The sequence below is a fragment of the Heterocephalus glaber genome, unplaced genomic scaffold, assembly GCF_053883595.1.
Source record: "Heterocephalus glaber isolate CG9 unplaced genomic scaffold, H.glaber_assembly_v1.0 deba00001282, whole genome shotgun sequence".
Taxonomy (NCBI): Eukaryota; Metazoa; Chordata; class Mammalia; order Rodentia; family Bathyergidae; genus Heterocephalus; species Heterocephalus glaber.
Window position 1 is genome coordinate 75436 of NW_028258240.1, and position 17299 is coordinate 92734.

General features: G+C 47.6%; 1 pseudogene across 1 annotated transcript; it reads right to left on the reverse strand.

Moving 5' to 3' along the window:
• Positions 1–1615: 1615 nt before the first annotated feature.
• Positions 1616–17267, reverse strand: LOC147828126 (uncharacterized; annotated as a pseudogene). Its single transcript, XR_015451239.1, has 8 exons — positions 15517–17267; positions 9489–9704; positions 8330–9374; positions 7908–8102; positions 6271–6661; positions 4705–4812; positions 4487–4610; positions 1616–2394 (listed from the first exon to the last, which is right to left on the reverse strand). The product of XR_015451239.1 is annotated as an uncharacterized LOC147828126 (transcript).
• Between the last annotated feature and the right edge of the window lie 32 nt (positions 17268–17299).

The window sequence follows — 17299 nt, forward strand, 5'->3', positions numbered from 1 at the left end:
AACAACTTCTCTTTGTACCTGAAAGTCCCTGCGTTTGCTTATGTGTCTATGTATGAGTCTATTTTTAATTTAGCCTAGTGGAGACTTCCTATCCTTTCTCAACTTGAGGATTCATGTCTTTCAGGAATGCTGGAAAAACTTAAGCGCACTTCCATGATTGCCTTCTCACCGGCTATTTTTAGTGTACAGAAATTCCATGCACTATTGAATGGGCCTTCTCACTTTATCTTCCCCGCCTCTTACAAACTCTTTATCACTTCATCTATTGCTTTTTCATAATCTGTTTCAGGGTTCATAACTCTGCTTTAGGTTGTAATCCAAGATTCCCGATTCTCTCAGCACCTGCATCTATCCAGCTGTGTAACCATAACATAGCAGTTGATACTTTGGGGATCACATTGTTCATGGACATTGTCACTGTCAAATGTCCCCAGGAAGGGGAAGTAAATTCTCCAACAGACCCTGACTTAAGGTAATGCATGAGACTGTGCAGTTTCTTGAGGTTCGTGATTTTGTCAGGGTCCTCTCAACACACCAGTAACTTCAGTGGCCTGGGTCACGGGCGACATCCAGACCACTGGGTCTCAGCAGGGACACGGTCACCCCTCAGAGGACACTTGGAAATGTCTGCTCATTTGCGTTTTTGCAGTTGGGGGAACGAATGCCACTACTGGCCTCTAGTGGGAAGAGGTTGCGGATGCTCCTAACATCCTCAATGCACAGCCCAGCCTCCCTGTTCCCAAACAACCCATCCCAAAATGTCCACAGTGCCAAGGTTGAGAAAACTTGATCTGCCCTGGAAAAGGAAAAGTGTGGTATGGGTTAATCTGAAAATGGAGTTAAAATCTCCATGGCCTTGTGCTCTGTAGGGAATGATTATTGTAAACACATTTTCTCGCTAGCACTGCCAGACACATAACTCCCCATGCAACCTCTTAGTACCACCAAGAGCTTAACTCCCTATCTCTGCTCCAAGCTTGAACACATTCTGGAATGTAATGTACTCCCTATGAGGCCCACTCTAAGTATGTGTCTTGCTTACCTGCTCCTCCTTGGCAGACCCTACCCCGAACTGATGCATACGCCAAATATGTTTCTTACCTTGAGTTTGACCTTGCTATAGACCAGTCAGTAGGAATGATTTTATGTATGTAACCAATCAACTGCCTGCTCTGCTTCTGTACTAGTTCCTGCTTGCAAATCCTATATAAACTGTAGACAGACAGAAAGACAGGGCCTGGTTCTCTGAGGAATTATCCAACCAGGCCCATCGATGTAAATAAAGGTTGCTTTCTGCCTCCATGTCCCGGGTGCCTGTTGGTATTTCTCATTTGCTGTTACAAACTCACCAATGGGTGCATCTGGCAGACCTCTAAGCTCTGAGAACGGGTATTTTCTGTGTGCACACAGGAGCCTATTTCCACACTCGGAGCCAACCTGGAGTTGGTCCCTGTCACTGATGTGAGCTGGCACACACCAGCCAGCACACTTCCCTGCCTGTGGATTTTGGCAGCATGTGAACAGGAAGTGTTGGGCGGCAGACTTCCGGAAATGAAACCCTTCAAAGAAGAAATGGACGACAGCACAGAGGAGGCCAGGACCTTGAGACACATGCTGAGAATCAGAGGCAGAGATTTTATTTGCAGTGAGGACAGAGTTGCCTCAGTATGCCAATGAGGTGGCAATTTCCCCACACCCCCTGTGCTCAGGCCTTCCCACACATCCCATCTCAGCTCTGAGCTTCCCTTAGGGCACATCTGCCACTGCCATTGACTTGGGCTTTGTGAAGCTCATGACCCCGAACCACAGGATGCCACTGAGGAGGGACAGAGTGGCAGTGATGATCCCTAGTGGGAACACATAGGGGAAGTGTTTCTTGGTCACAGCCTCTTTGCCCACAGTAAGCGCTAATGGGAAATCAAGGGGGTTTTGGCCAGAAATGTCCATGACATAGTTGCAGCTCACAGCCAGAGCCACACAGCAAGAGTTGAGGCAAAGAAGGAGGACCAAGCTTCTGTAATAGAGTCGCAGGAATTCGGGTAGGTGGGCTTCAGCCTGCTGAGCAGGAAGGCCACTGTGCTGAGAATCAGGGCCACTGGCTGTACAAACTTCACCAACCCCATTAGATCTTTCACAAACTCAAACTCAACTGCCTGGGTCCACCCCCTGTGCATGTTAGCCACTACTAGCACATCAACCACTGTGCCAGAGTTGTTTCGCCTGAGAGAATCCTGAGCATCCCAAAGGCCAATGAAGGCAACAAGAGAAACCTGGCTGTTAAGTTCCCACATGCGCCAGGATACGCTGCTCACTACGATGATACCCAACACCCAGGCCACGGAACTAAACAGGAAGGCAGTCAGGGCACAGATGTGCTGCTTCACTCCAGGAAAACTGTAGAGGATGTTGCAGAGGCAGGAAGCCAGAGCAGGAACACCAAGGAAGGGAGAGAAAACAGAACATGAGTCATGGGGAGAGGGGGGTAAATATTTACATGCTGTTGCCCACGTATGAAATTTGTATTTAAAAGTTCTTCAGGGGCCGGGGATTTAGCTCAGTAGTTCCAGTGCCGACCTTGCAAGCAAAAGGTCCCTAGTTTGATCCCCAGTAACAAAACAAAAACAAGAACAAAAACAAACAAACAGAAAAGTTCTGCATATGTTCTGCTGTCCTAAATATTTTACATGAGAAAAGAAAGAAGCCTAGCAGCTGTGTGTGGCAGAACACCTGTAATCCCAGCACTGAGGAGGCTGAGGCAGGAGGATCTAGAGTTCAAGGCGAGCTCGGGCTGCATAGTGATTTATAGCTGGTCTCAGGTGCATACAGATACCTTGTCTCAAAGAAAGAAAAGAAAGTACAACTGAGAAAGGGAAAGACAGAGGGAGGAAGGAAAGAAGGGATGGAGGGAGAGAGAAGAGAGAAAACAGAGAAACAAGGGGAAGGGAGGGAGGGGAGTGGCAGAGGGGAGGAGAGAGGAGAGGAGAGGAGAGGAGAGGAGAGGAGAGGGAAGAGGAGGGAGGGGAGGGAAGAAGGAGGGAAAAAAGCCTAGGAATCCATGACAGCTGTGGGCGAATGAGTTGGTAGGTGATTTTGGAGGACAGTGTGGCAGAATCTTTCAAAAGCAGACATGTTCATGTCTTGTCTATCAATTCCCATCTTGAGAATTCATACTGAAATAAGAGTTTGTACAAATATATGGAGCAATGTTCATTTCAGGGTCCTTTGCAATAGAGAAAATTGGAAGAAACCAAAGTGTTGATAAATAGAGGGGTGTTCAAGTAAATTATGGCATCTTCAACATCATAGTGCAATAGTACATGGCCATTACGAAGAACGAGTTAACCCATATGAAATCTAGGAAGAAAAAATAGTATCCAAAATGAATAAAATGTAAAACCCAAAATGAATAAGAAAATGCATGGTGTGAGCATTTGTGTTAAAGGAAAACCATATCTGCTTTTCTTTATATATACAAGTAGATATGAACACATTTGTTAAAAGTTGAAAAGATGCACACAAAAGGAGTCATTCTAAGGAAATCAGTTTGGTAGAGAGGAGCTTTTCATTCTTATCTACATATATTTCCACAATTTGTTTCTCTATTTGCTTACTGGTTGGTTCGTCTTACAGTAGTGTGGATTGAAACAAGGGCCTCACTCATGGTAGGAAGTGCTCTGCCACTGAGATAAACCCTCAGCCTATCTGTAATGCTTTGTAATGAAAAGCACACATACTTTATAAGGAAAGGTGGCCTGAGCCTGACCTTATGGATCTATATGGGAAGTGTCACACACCACGCCCATTTACCTTTTTAACCCATTGCTTGCTCCAAACTCTACCTATTGGCTTCTTGTGGGTGCAACTTAAAACCATCCTGATGCACCTCATATGCAGCAAATATCTTGTATGAAGCAAAGCATACACTTCACATTTAGATTGGGAACTCAGTTATTTGTCTCCCCTGTCAATTCAAATGCATGGAAGTGTCAGGGGTAATAACAAATTGCAGTTGGGGGGCCACCCCTGGGGTTGATTCCCAGAAAGGTGGTGGTAATGTCTGCCCAAGCATGTGGGCGATGTGGGCGCTGCCCATGCAAATCATTCTAGGGGCCTCCAAAGTCCATCTCCTTCCCATGCAGTCTGCTGTCTCCAACCAGGCCCCAGTAAGCACCAGGCTTCCTTGGGATGTGCTTTCTCATGAGGGGAAGGCAGCTGGCTACTGTGAAAGTTGCCTTGTGAGACAGGGGTGGAAATGATGGCCAGGTTTGAGAATTCACTGTCCAGAGCACTTCCTTGCCAAAGGAGATCTGAGGGAATGGACCACAGGATCAGGCACTTTTGATGGAGAGAGGGCATCAGCAAGGAGAATGCTGCAGTTGTCAGGAAAATGTGCTAGTTTGGGGTGGATCTGGTGATGTCTGTGTAGGGACATGTTTTTCTCAAAGGCCAAGTAAGAGAACTACATGTAACTTCTCTACACATTTACCTAGGGGTGCGGAGGGTCACCGTCCACAACAGAAAGATGGAATGATAACTATCCTTTGCAGAAGTAGGAATCATTCTTCACGAAGAGGAAAATGTCCAACCAATAATGAAAAGTGATGAACCACCTACAGGAAGAGAAGTATTGTTAGGTAAAATTTGAGGTAGTAAACAAGGCCTACAACATCCTTGGCTCCCATAAAATAGTCACTACAGCTTTACCCTGTGTTTTGCATAACACAGGCCCTTGTGTCAGTGCTGTGTGCATATGGGTACGTTCAATCCTCAGAGTCCAGTAACAGATGTAAAATTGTGATCCCCGTCTTACTGCTGAGGAGAAAGAGCACAAAGAGATGCAGGACATATGCAAGTTCAATAAGCGACATAGACATAAATGGCAGTGCAGACTCCAGAGCCCTCACACACAGTGCTTCCTGCCCGTCTTGCTACACGATGGGATTTATTCACATCAAGAGAACCAACAAGGGCGGGAGGTGTCGCTCAGGGTACAGCACTTGTATAGCACGCACAAGGCCCTAGGTCCCATCTGCAGTGACACAAAAGAAGAGTGTCAACACGCAGATGACTCCCATCAATTATAATAATGCCTACCCATGACCTTTTCTGTGTCCTCTGAAAATGAAGCCTGAGTGACAGAAGCAGATGGAAACATGTAGAACCCTTGGTTCCTTGCCTCCTCTTGGCTTGAATAAAAACATCTTCAAGGTCAACTCTTTCATCCAAAAAGATGAAAAGAGAAATTTGAGCAAGGGTTTGGAGACATGGGCATCCTTGTGCACTGCTGTGGGAATTGTACAGTGATTCCTGGAAAACTTGACCTAGGAATCCACATGTGAGTCAGCAATGCTACTTCTGGGCATGCTCGAAAAAGAGGTCAAGGCTGGGTCTTGAGAACATGTTTCCATAGCGATGATCATGGCATTATGCACAGTCATTCAAAGGGGAAACAACCCAAATGTCCACTGATGGATGGGAGGATAAACACATGTGGCCTCGACACAGCACACAAAGGGAGAAAACTCTGCCAATGCTACAACCTGCATGAACCCTGAAGACATCGTGCTGAGTGAGGTAAGCCATCAAAAGGCAAATACTGCAGGGTGCACTTATACAAGACACCTATAGGAGGCAGATTTCCTAGAAACAGAAAGTAGAATGTGCATGCCAGGAGCTGGGAGGAGAGTGAATGGGAGGAAGTGGAGATGGAGTTTCAGTTGTGGACCATAAAAGAGTTCTAGAAACGGATGGGAATGATGAAATATACTGAGTGCTCCTGATCTCAACATGTCAAAAAGACTGAGACGATAAACTTCATGCCATGTATATTTTTCCATGGCAGAAAAGTCTCACTGGAGAAGGCTACAGTGGAAACTGCCTCCAGGGTCTTCACACTCAACTCTGTGCCCAACCCTGTTCTCCTGATCATTTTATCAGTGCATGTTCATACCATCCGGTGTTTCCATTCCCTGTGGGGAGCTGGTACGTGTGCGCAGTACACCTTAGTTCTTCTCTAGCCTCTTTTCCTCCCCTCCTCCCACCCCCCCACCCCCGATCTCCTGATCCCCATCCCTTTCCGTACATGTTTGCGGTACATGAGCTTTCCATTCCTTGTGCAGACATGGTCCGTGCACCTCACACCTCTTCATTCCCTTTCCATCCCCTTTCCCTCCTCTGCCTCGCCCCTCCCTCCATCTCCTGATCCTCCCCTCTTTGAGAAAGCTCTGGGATTGCTGAGTGGCTCCTTGCCTCCTTCCTGGGAATACTCACTTGCTTCCCTTCCTTGGCTGCTTCTTCAAGCACCACCTATATCTCACGGTGGGATGAGTCCCTCCTCACCACACCCGTCCTTCCTGTCTGCATTTCCCATGCAACCTTTTATCTCAGCCCGTGGCTTGCATTGTGTCCCCCAAAGAGACACATCAAGGTCACAGCCCCAGACCTTTAGAATAAGACTGAACATAGAGCCAGGGTCTTTACAGAGGTCCTCGAGCTCAAGGGAGGTGTAGAGGGGGCCTGAATCCAATGTGGCGGTGTCCTCAGAAGATGGGGACAGGACCTGTAGAGGAAGCTTTGTGCAGCACTGCTATGATGTGCACAAACCTTCCTGGGCATTGGGAAGAAGAGTAGCTTGCGTGGCCCGCCTCAAGGAAGATTCATGCTGGAAGGAAATGGAGACACGTAAGTGACAAATGCAGATGGGCGAAACCGGCCTGAGAGGCAGCTGCACACACAGCCTGCAGGAGAGAAGATGCAGAGAGGATGCCACATGGGGCGGGGGTGGGGGGCAGATAATCTTTGAGGAAAAATTGTCCTAATTTCACCCTAAGGAGGAGTCTGAGGCCTAGAAATGGGAGGAGGGGAGGTCACTGCGTGTGGAGACTTGCCCTGAATGCTGGGTGGCTCCTAGGGTGGGGCAGTGAAGAAAGGAAGAGGCAGGAGCAGCCACAGAAGCCTGTCCTAGAGAGCACTGAGGGGGCAGGAGTGGGTCATGGGAGGGGCGTGGCTGTAAGAGGAGGGCAGGGCCAGGGCTGCTGCAGGTGACAGCAGGAGCCAAGCTGATGGCCAAGCCGTCCGGGCAGGTGCATATCCCAGGCAGTCCTCTTATCAGCCAGCTCATCCTGAATAAGTTATAAGGAAGGGACAGTGTAAGTGGTACCCTGGCACCCTGAGTGGGTTTAAGTGACTGTGAGCATTTCTGTAGCGATCACATTAGGCACTGCCCTTGAGGCTGTGGGCACACTTGCTCACGGTGAGGAAGAAAGATCCATTACTCCAGGGCTTAGGGAGTGACAACACATCATGCACTTGATGGCCTCCCTGGGTAAACAGACAAGAATCTCCATGGCTGTTTGCAGGCTTGGGCAGATGCATGGAAAGATCTGGAAGGACAGCCCCTGGCAACCTGAAGGGGTCTCTGTGAGGGGCAGGGGGGTCTGGGGTGACGAGGCCTTGTCCCATTCACAGGGTGTCTTTGTGCACCATTTATTTATGCTCATGAGTAAGGTTTCCATGGAGGAGGCCGAGAAAGACAGAGACACAGAGACAGGCTCAGAGACTGAGAGAGACCCACGGAGACAGAGACAAAGGCACGCACAGAACCTGAAAGACAGAAATTGGGAGGATGGACCGAGCCAGAGAGAGAGAGAGAGAGAGACAAAGGACAGGTGGAGAGAAAGGCACACACAGAGGCTGACAGAGGCAGAGAGGGGCAGAGGGAAGGGTGGGAGGGTATATATTTCCAGGAAAGCTGTTCCAAACCCTTTGCTACGTAAAAATCTCAGCTGCAGAAGACTGCGTGGAAATGGCTCCACTTCTGTGCAAACTAAGGAAAGGATACATGGCACAGGTGTCTGTAAAAGCACAGAAGAGACAAAGGGTCTATATGTGCAGACAACAAACATCACCTCTGGGATGTGGGACAGCGGATGGGGACACAGGTGGGGTCAACATCCTCTTGGTCCCAGGCCACGGCTAATGAAGAGGACATTCCATTCAGTGAAAGAAGCGAGGCAGCAAAGGTCCGGTCCTGGATGACTCCCCTTCTGGGGTCCCTGGAGAGGTAACTCCAGAGACAGACAGGAGAAGATGGTGCCCAGGGCCTGAGGACAGGGAGGAGGGGGAGGTGGCAGTTCATGGCCACCGTGTTTCCCATGGGGACAGTGAGAGAGTCTGGACATGGATGGTGATGACAGTCCCGTCTGCATGGCAACACACTAGGTGTCACTGAGCTGTACACTGAGAACTGGTTAGAAAGGCACATTTGATGCTTCGGGCCATTTCCCACAGTGAAGAGTCCATAAACATGAAGGACAGAGCATCCACTCACCAGCGTGCTGTCTTGCGGGACCCGGTGACAGGACGAGATGATGGCCTGCTCCCTGGGCCACCAGGGCTGACAGGCAGGGCTGCTCGCAGGGTCCTCACAGGCTCCTCTCGCTGGCGTCTTGGTCCAGGAACCAGGAGCTCACACGCACAGGATGGGCCTGCCTCTCAGCTCCAAGCCTTTCTGCGGCAGTTTCCATGGTCACCACACTCCACCCCTCCCCCATCCATCCAGTCCTGTGCTGCCAGCTCATCAGCACAATGACGCCCGTCGTCCAGGTTGGCCCTGGCACTCACTGTGCGCCCTGTCTCTCTGCCATCATCCGGGTACAGCATATTCACCCATGGGTTATCAAGATCCATGTGACTGATTCTGACCAGTTTCCTCTCCCTTTATTTTTCGACCCTCCAAAGCAGGCCCTAACCCACCTCATGTGGAGACGAGGAAGGACAGTCTTAACAAAACCATGGCCCTGCTGGGGATTTAGCTCAGGGGTGCCGCCCCCTGCCTTGCAAGCACCAGGTCCTGAGTTCAATCCCAGGTACCAAAAAACAAAAACAGTGGCCCTGGATCAATGGGAGGATGAGCAGGAGGAGCCCCCAACTGCATGTGGTTTCCTTGAGAAAGGCCACTGAACACCAGCACACTCAGCCAGATGCTCTTGAACTTGGGCCAATGACCCCTTCCACTTGGGTCTTGAACTACTCTTACAGGAAGGAGGCCACATGGGGAGGACAAGGCAACAACCTGCGGGGCGGGTCCCTCAAGTGTGAAAAAGGGGCCTGCTCAGGGTGGGGACAGGAGTTGAGAAGGACCTTCTGCCAAGACAGGGCTGCCCGAAAGGACCAAAGGCCCAGCAGGCTTTCCTCAGCCGCACATGTCCCCCAGGCATCCAAATCCCAGGACATTCGTATTTGCCAGCCATTGCACAAGGAGGAATGAATCCCTTCCAAGAAGTGAGGGGAGATGTGTACAGAGATTTAAGGAGAAAGTCCATACCATGAGGTCAAGTGCTCCTCCGTATCTGGGCTTTTTCTCCTTCCTGGGCCTAGGGAGAGATAAAAGTGTTCTTGTAGTTAGAAATAACCACATGACTAGGCCTTGCCATTTGTGCATGACTCAAATAATAGCACTCATTCCAGGCCACATTCTTGATACTCACTGTAGCACCTTCCATGCTTTGCTCTCCTTCAACATCAAATGCAGAGATCATGAGTTTCGAAGTAGAACTTCGAGAAGAGAGCGGCGTAGACTCTTTGCTGTCCGTTAGCACAGAATGGCTGCCAGTGCACATGTATGATAGTTAGTGTCCTCAGGCGGCCCGGTGCTTCCAGCCGATCTTCATCAGAAGTAGAAGTTGTATAACTCATAGGTAAATCTAAATTATGAAAACATGCAAATACCCCCAAAAACAAGCTAATGTTTCAGATGCATCAAAATTGAAATGCGAAGGCTGTAGAAAACATACAAATACTTAATTTTGTCTGTTAGAGAATATTACACACTTAAGAAATATATATTGATTTTTATGATTTGCTTTGTGTCACTCAGCATAATGACCTGGAGATGAACTCAGATTGTTGCCTGTACCACCTTTGTGTTGTTTTCGCTTACGGCTTGGTATGTCTTATAGAAAACAGAGCTTTTCTGTTTTCTCTTAGTGGTACTGGGGAACAAACCCAGTGACACTCTGCCAGCGAGTTGCTACCTGGCCCCGTTTATTTAGTTTTTCATTTTGACACAGGGACTCCCTAAGTTACCCTGTCGGGCCTTGAAGTTGCCATCCATCCTACTGTGTAGCAGGGATTACAGATATGCACCATAAGCTTCTGACTAATGATCTTTTATCCACTCCCACAGATAAGGACAACTGGTTTTCTCCCATGATTTGGTCTTTACCCAGAGAGCTGCTGTGAACATCCATATGCAGTTTTCGTGTGTGTGCCTGCAAGTCTGGCCTCTGGCTACCTGTCCTGGGTGTGATCATCCTGAAGGCAAGCGTGCCACTGAAGAAGAGGTCTGGTCTGGGGAGCACTGGATCTGACAGAGCTGTATGCTGGGCAGCAGCATGTTCTTTATGGGGAGCCCAGGGAGCTCCTCACCCAAGACGTTGTGCAGCAAAAGTGCCTGGAGTACCAGCAGGTGGCCAACAGTGATCCTGTGCAATATGAGTTCCTGTGGGACCCAGAGCCCATGCTGAAACCAGTAGGATAAAGTCCTGGCCTTGTTGGCCCAGGTTCACAGGACCAACCTGGGTGCTTTCGCACCTCAGCATGTAGAGGCTGCTAGAGGAAGGAGAGAGAGCACCAGCCAAACTTCATTCACAGCTGCTTCCAGTTCAGGGCCTCTCCAAGTTCCGATACCTGGGGTAGTAGTTTCTACCAGACCTAGTCACGGCAGAGTGACAATGTTCACTTGTTGTTCCAAGATGGTATTTCCTTAGTTTGTTCCAAAAGAATGTTAGTTTTCAAAGAATGTAGGTCCTGTAATGAATCTGAAGAGAAACCAGAATGTGTCATCCATGCATTTTTTACTTCTATGAGTAATCCGGCAATGTACAATTTTGGAAGCTTTAATTTTTCTAATATCATTCATTTAGAAGAGCTTTGATACTCGGTCAATGCATGATGTCATTAAGGTTTTTTCCTCCTAATTTGGAAACTGAGAGTTTGTTAATGTTTGCATACTTGTTGGCATCTATATCAGTACTGATTGGGTAATTCTGGACTAGCTTAAAATTTCCTTTGCATCCTCAAGGGGTATGGCCTTTGAATAGCCCTTTTCCACCCCAGAACAGTTGTGGCTAAGCCAGCCTTGTCTGAGGGCCAGGGTTTGATTTGTATGGAGATCCTAACTGAGCATGTAACCCTCCCTTGTAACCACACAGTGTGTAAGCCATGCTTCGAGGTTATCTTGGAAAAGGCACACTCGTGCTGTCCCTTCTGTCTCCTCCTGATCACTTTGTGTGCTCAGTACCACTGTGTACAGTCTCCAGTATGAAACTGTGGGAGACAATTCAAAGGCACTATCCCAATGCATGCTGCTCTGGCTGGCAAGGATTCCACTTGTAGAAATCATGTGGCAAGAGTGGGCCTCCCTGCCTAATCCTGGATCTTAGAGGAAAAACTTCCACTGTTTTCTATTGACTTTCGGACGAGGTTGGGTCCGCTTTCCAAAACATAATACCCACGTCCACAACTCAGAGGAGGAGAGGTCTAATTTGGCTCACGGTTTCAGAGGTTTCAGTCCAGGATCTACTGTCTCTAAGATGGAGACATCAGGGCCGAAGGTGTGGGAGAACCAAGCTGCTCACTTCATGGTGGCCAGGAAGCAGAGCACAGGGAAGAGCACCAGTGAGAGATGTCCCCTCCAAAGGGACGCTCCCAGGGACCCGCTGCCCACTGGGCCGACTTCCTAACAGCACGTGTAGCTGTGAACATCCGTGGAGTCATCTGTGCATGGTGTGGGGCCCCCGTGATCCAATCACCAGTCCAGGAGTCTCTTCATCCAGGGAAGTGGACAATTAAGTGGAACTTTCCAGCCCCACCCCTAAGAGTGTAATGAGGGTGGGCCTTCTGCGGTAGCCTTGTCTTCCCCTCCCCTCCCCTCCCCCTTCTCATCCTGCCCCCTCCCGCCACTCTCTTCTCCTCTCCTCTATTTTTTCACACAGGCTCTTGCTACTGGCCTTCATGTCAGCATGGAGCTCAGACTGGCCCAAAACTCTCAGTCACCCTGCCTCAGCCTCCCAAGTTCTGGGGCTACATGCTGCACTGGCACCGCTAAAGCTTCCTTGATGATATTTGTGTGCTGCTGCTGTCCCAGCTCATTCCCTCTTCAGCAGGTTTGTTTCACACATTTCCAATGAGCATTCTCTCTCCCTCTGATCTCTCTGTTTGTAGTCTCTTCCTGTAGTGCTGTAGGACTCTAGTAACAGGCCCAATGCAGTCTTGTCATTTGTTCCGAACTAACTGAAAATATCATTCTGAGTTGTCCTTAGCAGCTTTTGCACAGAGCAGCTTACGGCCTTCCAACTTCTGTCCCACGGGCTCTGCTAAGCGCTCAGGTTCATCCTTGGCTCTGTGGTCCTTTCCATCTCTTCCCACAGCCTTGCCCACTTCAGCTTTTCTGCACAGCCACTAGCATCCCCTTGACTGCTTCTGACTCCACCCGCACTCTTCCCCATGGCTCTCACTGATGAGGGCGGCACAGCTCCATTTTGAGGGTGTTCTATCACCCTGGTTGCAAAGACCCTTGCAGTGTCCTGGGCCACGAAAAGAACCCTCTCTGGCCTCAGTTACTTTTGAAATCTCTTTCCCTGATACTATAAAAGGTCTAAGACTAAAGCCCACAGTCTTCTATCTCAGTATTCTCAGTTGTTCCAAGAATCCAATGACTGACTTCACTGTCAAAGTCAAAATAAAGTCTCAGAGAGGAGCTTACTCCCTGCTCCACAGCTTCTTAAAGATGAAATTAGCACTAGAAATACACCAGGGGCTTTTTTTCATACCTTGTAAATGGTGAGACAACTTGGGAATCATTTATGAAGGACATCTAGTGGACAGGAATCAGAAGGCAGCTAAACATCCTCCAATACATAGACCTTTAGAGCCTGACACGTTGACAGCACACAGGTTGAAAAAGTCTGCACAGGCAAATAAAATGACACTGTCTGGGATGGGGCACAGACAGCAGGATTTTGGGGCTCCCCAGGTCATTAGAGCGCACATCATATAAATTCGGGAAACAGGGTACTCCTGCTCAGCCTCTGTTATGTGATACGGATTTTATCTCTAGGACTCACCAGCTCATACACTCCTACCCAGTTTTCTAGTAAATGTTTTCTTTCTAATCATTGGTAAAATATCATGATGTTCTGGATACTATTTTTCCATGTGGGCATGTGTGTGTGTGTATGTGGTGTGTGTGTGTGTGTGTTTGGGCATGTGTGTCTGAAGAAGACCGTCCTTACCCAGATGTTGTAGAGATGGTCTTATATATTTCCTTCTAAAAGTATCATCAGGGAGCTTATTTTATTCTGCGTGGTTTAAGCTATGGGGATAAATTTATCTTTTCCTGTGGATAATCAATTGGCCTAGCTGTTTAAAAGTTCTATTCCTGGCCGGGCCTTGAGGTGCACACCTGTAATGCCAGCACTCAGGAGGCTGAGGCAGGAGGATCACCGAGAGTTCGAGGCCAGCCTGGACTACATAGTGAGTTCAGGGCCAGCCTGAACTACAAAGGGAGACCCTGCCACAAAACAAAACAAAACAAAGTGCTATTCTTTTTCCACATTTCAATGCCACATGGGTCATAGGCCAAGCTGTCCCATGTTGGTAAATCTGTTTCCAGGAACTCTATTCCATCGTCCTCTTTGTGAATCTCTTTGCAATGAAACAGCTTTATTGAGATTTAATTGATAGGGAGGAAATTGCACATACTCAAAATATAAAATTTGGTAAGGTTTAAAAAACAATCTTAACCATTTCAAGTATAGAGTTCTACAGAGTCACACTGCTGTGTGACTAGTCTCTGGAATGTTCTAGTGTCACAAAACTGAGTCTATTATCCATTAAAACTCCCCATCCCCCTGCTACCAGCCCCTGACCACCTCCATGCTACTTGCTGGTTCTGACTTTGATCATTCTAGGTACTTCACACAAGTGGAATCACACAATACATGTGATTTTGTGACTGGTTTATTTCCCTTAGCCTGACGGGCTTGAGGTTCACCCTTGTAGCATGTGACAGGAAATCTTTCCCTTTAAGGATGAAAAATAAGTTACTTATTCATTTCTCCTTGAACATCTAAAAGTATGCCGCTATAGACGTGTCTCTTCCTGACAATAGTACAAAGTATCTGAGTAACCACAGCTTTACAGAAAGCCTGATATAATCAAAGTCCTCTCATACTTTTTGCATGACCACCTGGCTTGTCCATTGGTGCTCTTTTACACTTCTGAGTGAGATAAGATCTGCCCATCGAGCTTCATGAGAAACTGCAGTGGCCACAAGCCCGTGTTCGCCGTAATCCTGTTTCCTTGCTCCTGAACACAGAGTTGGAGTCAATAGCCCAGCTATCTGGCTGCTATTAGTCCTCGTTATGTGAGCAGGAATGCTGCATCCCCCCTCCAGCCAGCCCATAAACCCCATGAAAAGACGCCAAACTCCTTGGGCTTCCAGACAGGTGCAGATAAGCACGGAGCCCTGGCCGCCTCCCTGCTAAGGACTTGTGGCTACAAGATTGAAGGACACTGAGCCACAGCCAGAAGGGACCTCACTTTGGACACAACAGGAGTCAGAAATAACACTACTGTGGGAAGTCACGGCTGTTTCTCCATTTATCAGAGCAACTAATGGTCCCTAAATGAGCATGAAACTCTTGTGGGGTTTTGGTTGGAACTGGAGTAGATGGAGGGGACTCACTAAACTTAGAACACAGGCCCGTTTCAGTGATGTACATAGCCTATACCTTTACTTACTGTCTTTCGAGAATTTCAACAAAGAAGATTTACTCCCACTTAAAGTCATATTTATTTTCCAAAAGCTTCTCTGGGGCTAGGGATCTACCTCAGCGGTGGAGTGCTTGCCTAGCATGTATGAGACCACAGGCTCCATCCCCAGAGCTGAAAAAGTAAGACTGTCACTGATGTATCGGAATGGATAGAGTTTTCTTTGTAATTATTGAAGTATAATTTGTAAATTAAACAATTTAAGTAATTTCGGGTATAAGGTCTGAAGAGTTTTAGTAAATTTTGTAATGGTGGGACCGTGACCACACCCCTGCTACAGAACCTGCTTATCACCCCCTAAATTCCCTAGTGCCTCCCTGTGGTCACGCTCCACTCACTCTCACCACGGGAATCACAACACTGTTTTCTCACTGTGGCGCTCCTTTTCTAGAAAATTCTTAAACATGGAGTCATGACTATTTAGTCTTTTCCTGGATAATCATGTTGACAGTAAAAATTGTACTTTCCTTTCTTCCTTTGCAATTCTTTCACTTTAATTTCTTTCTCTTTCTGTTTAGAAGTTACGCTTACACTTTCCCATACATTTACTGAAAAGCTAAAGTTAATGAACGACTCAGAACAGACTCTAGAGACCTTAGCACTTATCAGCCCTCTCCCATCTTAAGCTTTTATATGCAACTCATAGATAGCCATTTAAAATTTCAATCCGGGCTGGTTTACCTTAGCAACAGGCTCATCATTTCATTTGTTCATCATTTCTTCTTGATCTGGCTCCATTTTGGGTCCAATTGCATTCCTTCCCAGATTGGCTCCTTTGGAAAGCCCTTCATCTGGAACAGTCTTCATTTTGTCCTCATGCTTGAGCAGTGGTGTAGTAACTAATGGACTCAGACTCAGCACTTGACCATTAAGTTCATGTCTTTGAAGACATTTCTGTTTTTGTTTTCTCTCACTTTGCTGTTGGTTGAAAGTCTGTGGTCTGTCAGTCTAGTTGTACATCCTCTATCATTCATTTGCTGGTTTTTCTCCTCTGGTTTCCTCCAACAACTTCTCTTTGTACCTGAAAGTCCCTGCGTTTGCTTATGTGTCTATGTATGAGTCTACATTAATTTAGCCTAGTGGAGACTTCCTATCCTTTCTCAACTTGAGGATTCATGTCTTTCAGGAATGCTGGAAAAACTTAAGCGCACTTCCACGATTGCCTTCTCACCGGCTATTTTTAGTTTACAGAAATTCCATGCACTATTCAATGGGCCTTCTCACTTTATCTTCCCCGCCTCTTACAAACTCTTTATCACTTCATCTATTGCTTTTTCATAATCTGTTTCAGGGTTCATAACTCTGCTTTAGGTTGTAATCCAAGATTCCCGATTCTCTCAGCACCTGCATCTATCCAGCTGTGTAACCATAACATAGCAGTTGATACTTTGGGGATCACATGGTTCATGGACATTGTCACTGTCAAATGTCCCCAGGAAGGGGAAGTAAATTCTCCAGCAGACCCTGACTTAAGGTAATGCATGAGACTGTGCAGTTTCTTGAGGTTCGTGATTTTGTCAGGGTCCTCTCAACACACCAGTAACTTCAGTGGCCTGGGTCACGGGCGACATCCAGACCACTGGGTCTCAGCAGGGACACGGTCACCCCTCAGAGGACACTTGGAAATGTCTGCTCATTTGCGTTTTTGCAGTTGGGGGAACGAATGCCACTACTGGCCTCTAGTGGGAAGAGGTTGCGGATGCTCCTAACATCCTCAATGCACAGCCCAGCCTCCCTGTTCCCAAACAACCCATCCCAAAATGTCCACAGTGCCAAGGTTGAGAAAACTTGATCTGCCCTGGAAAAGGAAAAGTGTGGTATGGGTTAATCTGAAAATGGAGTTAAAATCTCCATGGCCTTGTGCTCTGTAGGGAATGATTATTGTAAACACATTTTCTCGCTAGCACTGCCAGACACATAACTCCCCATGCAACCTCTTAGTACCACCAAGAGCTTAACTCCCTATCTCTGCTCCAAGCTTGAACACATTCTGGAATGTAATGTACTCCCTATGAGGCCCACTCTAAGTATGTGTCTTGCTTACCTGCTCCTCCTTGGCAGACCCTACCCCGAACTGATGCATACGCCAAATATGTTTCTTACCTTGAGTTTGACCTTGCTATAGACCAGTCAGTAGGAATGATTTTATGTATGTAACCAATCAACTGCCTGCTCTGCTTCTGTACTAGTTCCTGCTTGCAAATCCTATATAAACTGTAGACAGACAGAAAGACAGGGCCTGGTTCTCTGAGGAATTATCCAACCAGGCCCATCGATGTAAATAAAGGTTGCTTTCTGCCTCCATGTCCCGGGTGCCTGTTGGTATTTCTCATTTGCTGTTACAAACTCACCAATGGGTGCATCTGGCAGACCTCTAAGCTCTGAGAACGGGTATTTTCTGTGTGCACACAGGAGCCTATTTCCACACTCGGAGCCAACCTGGAGTTGGTCCCTGTCACTGACG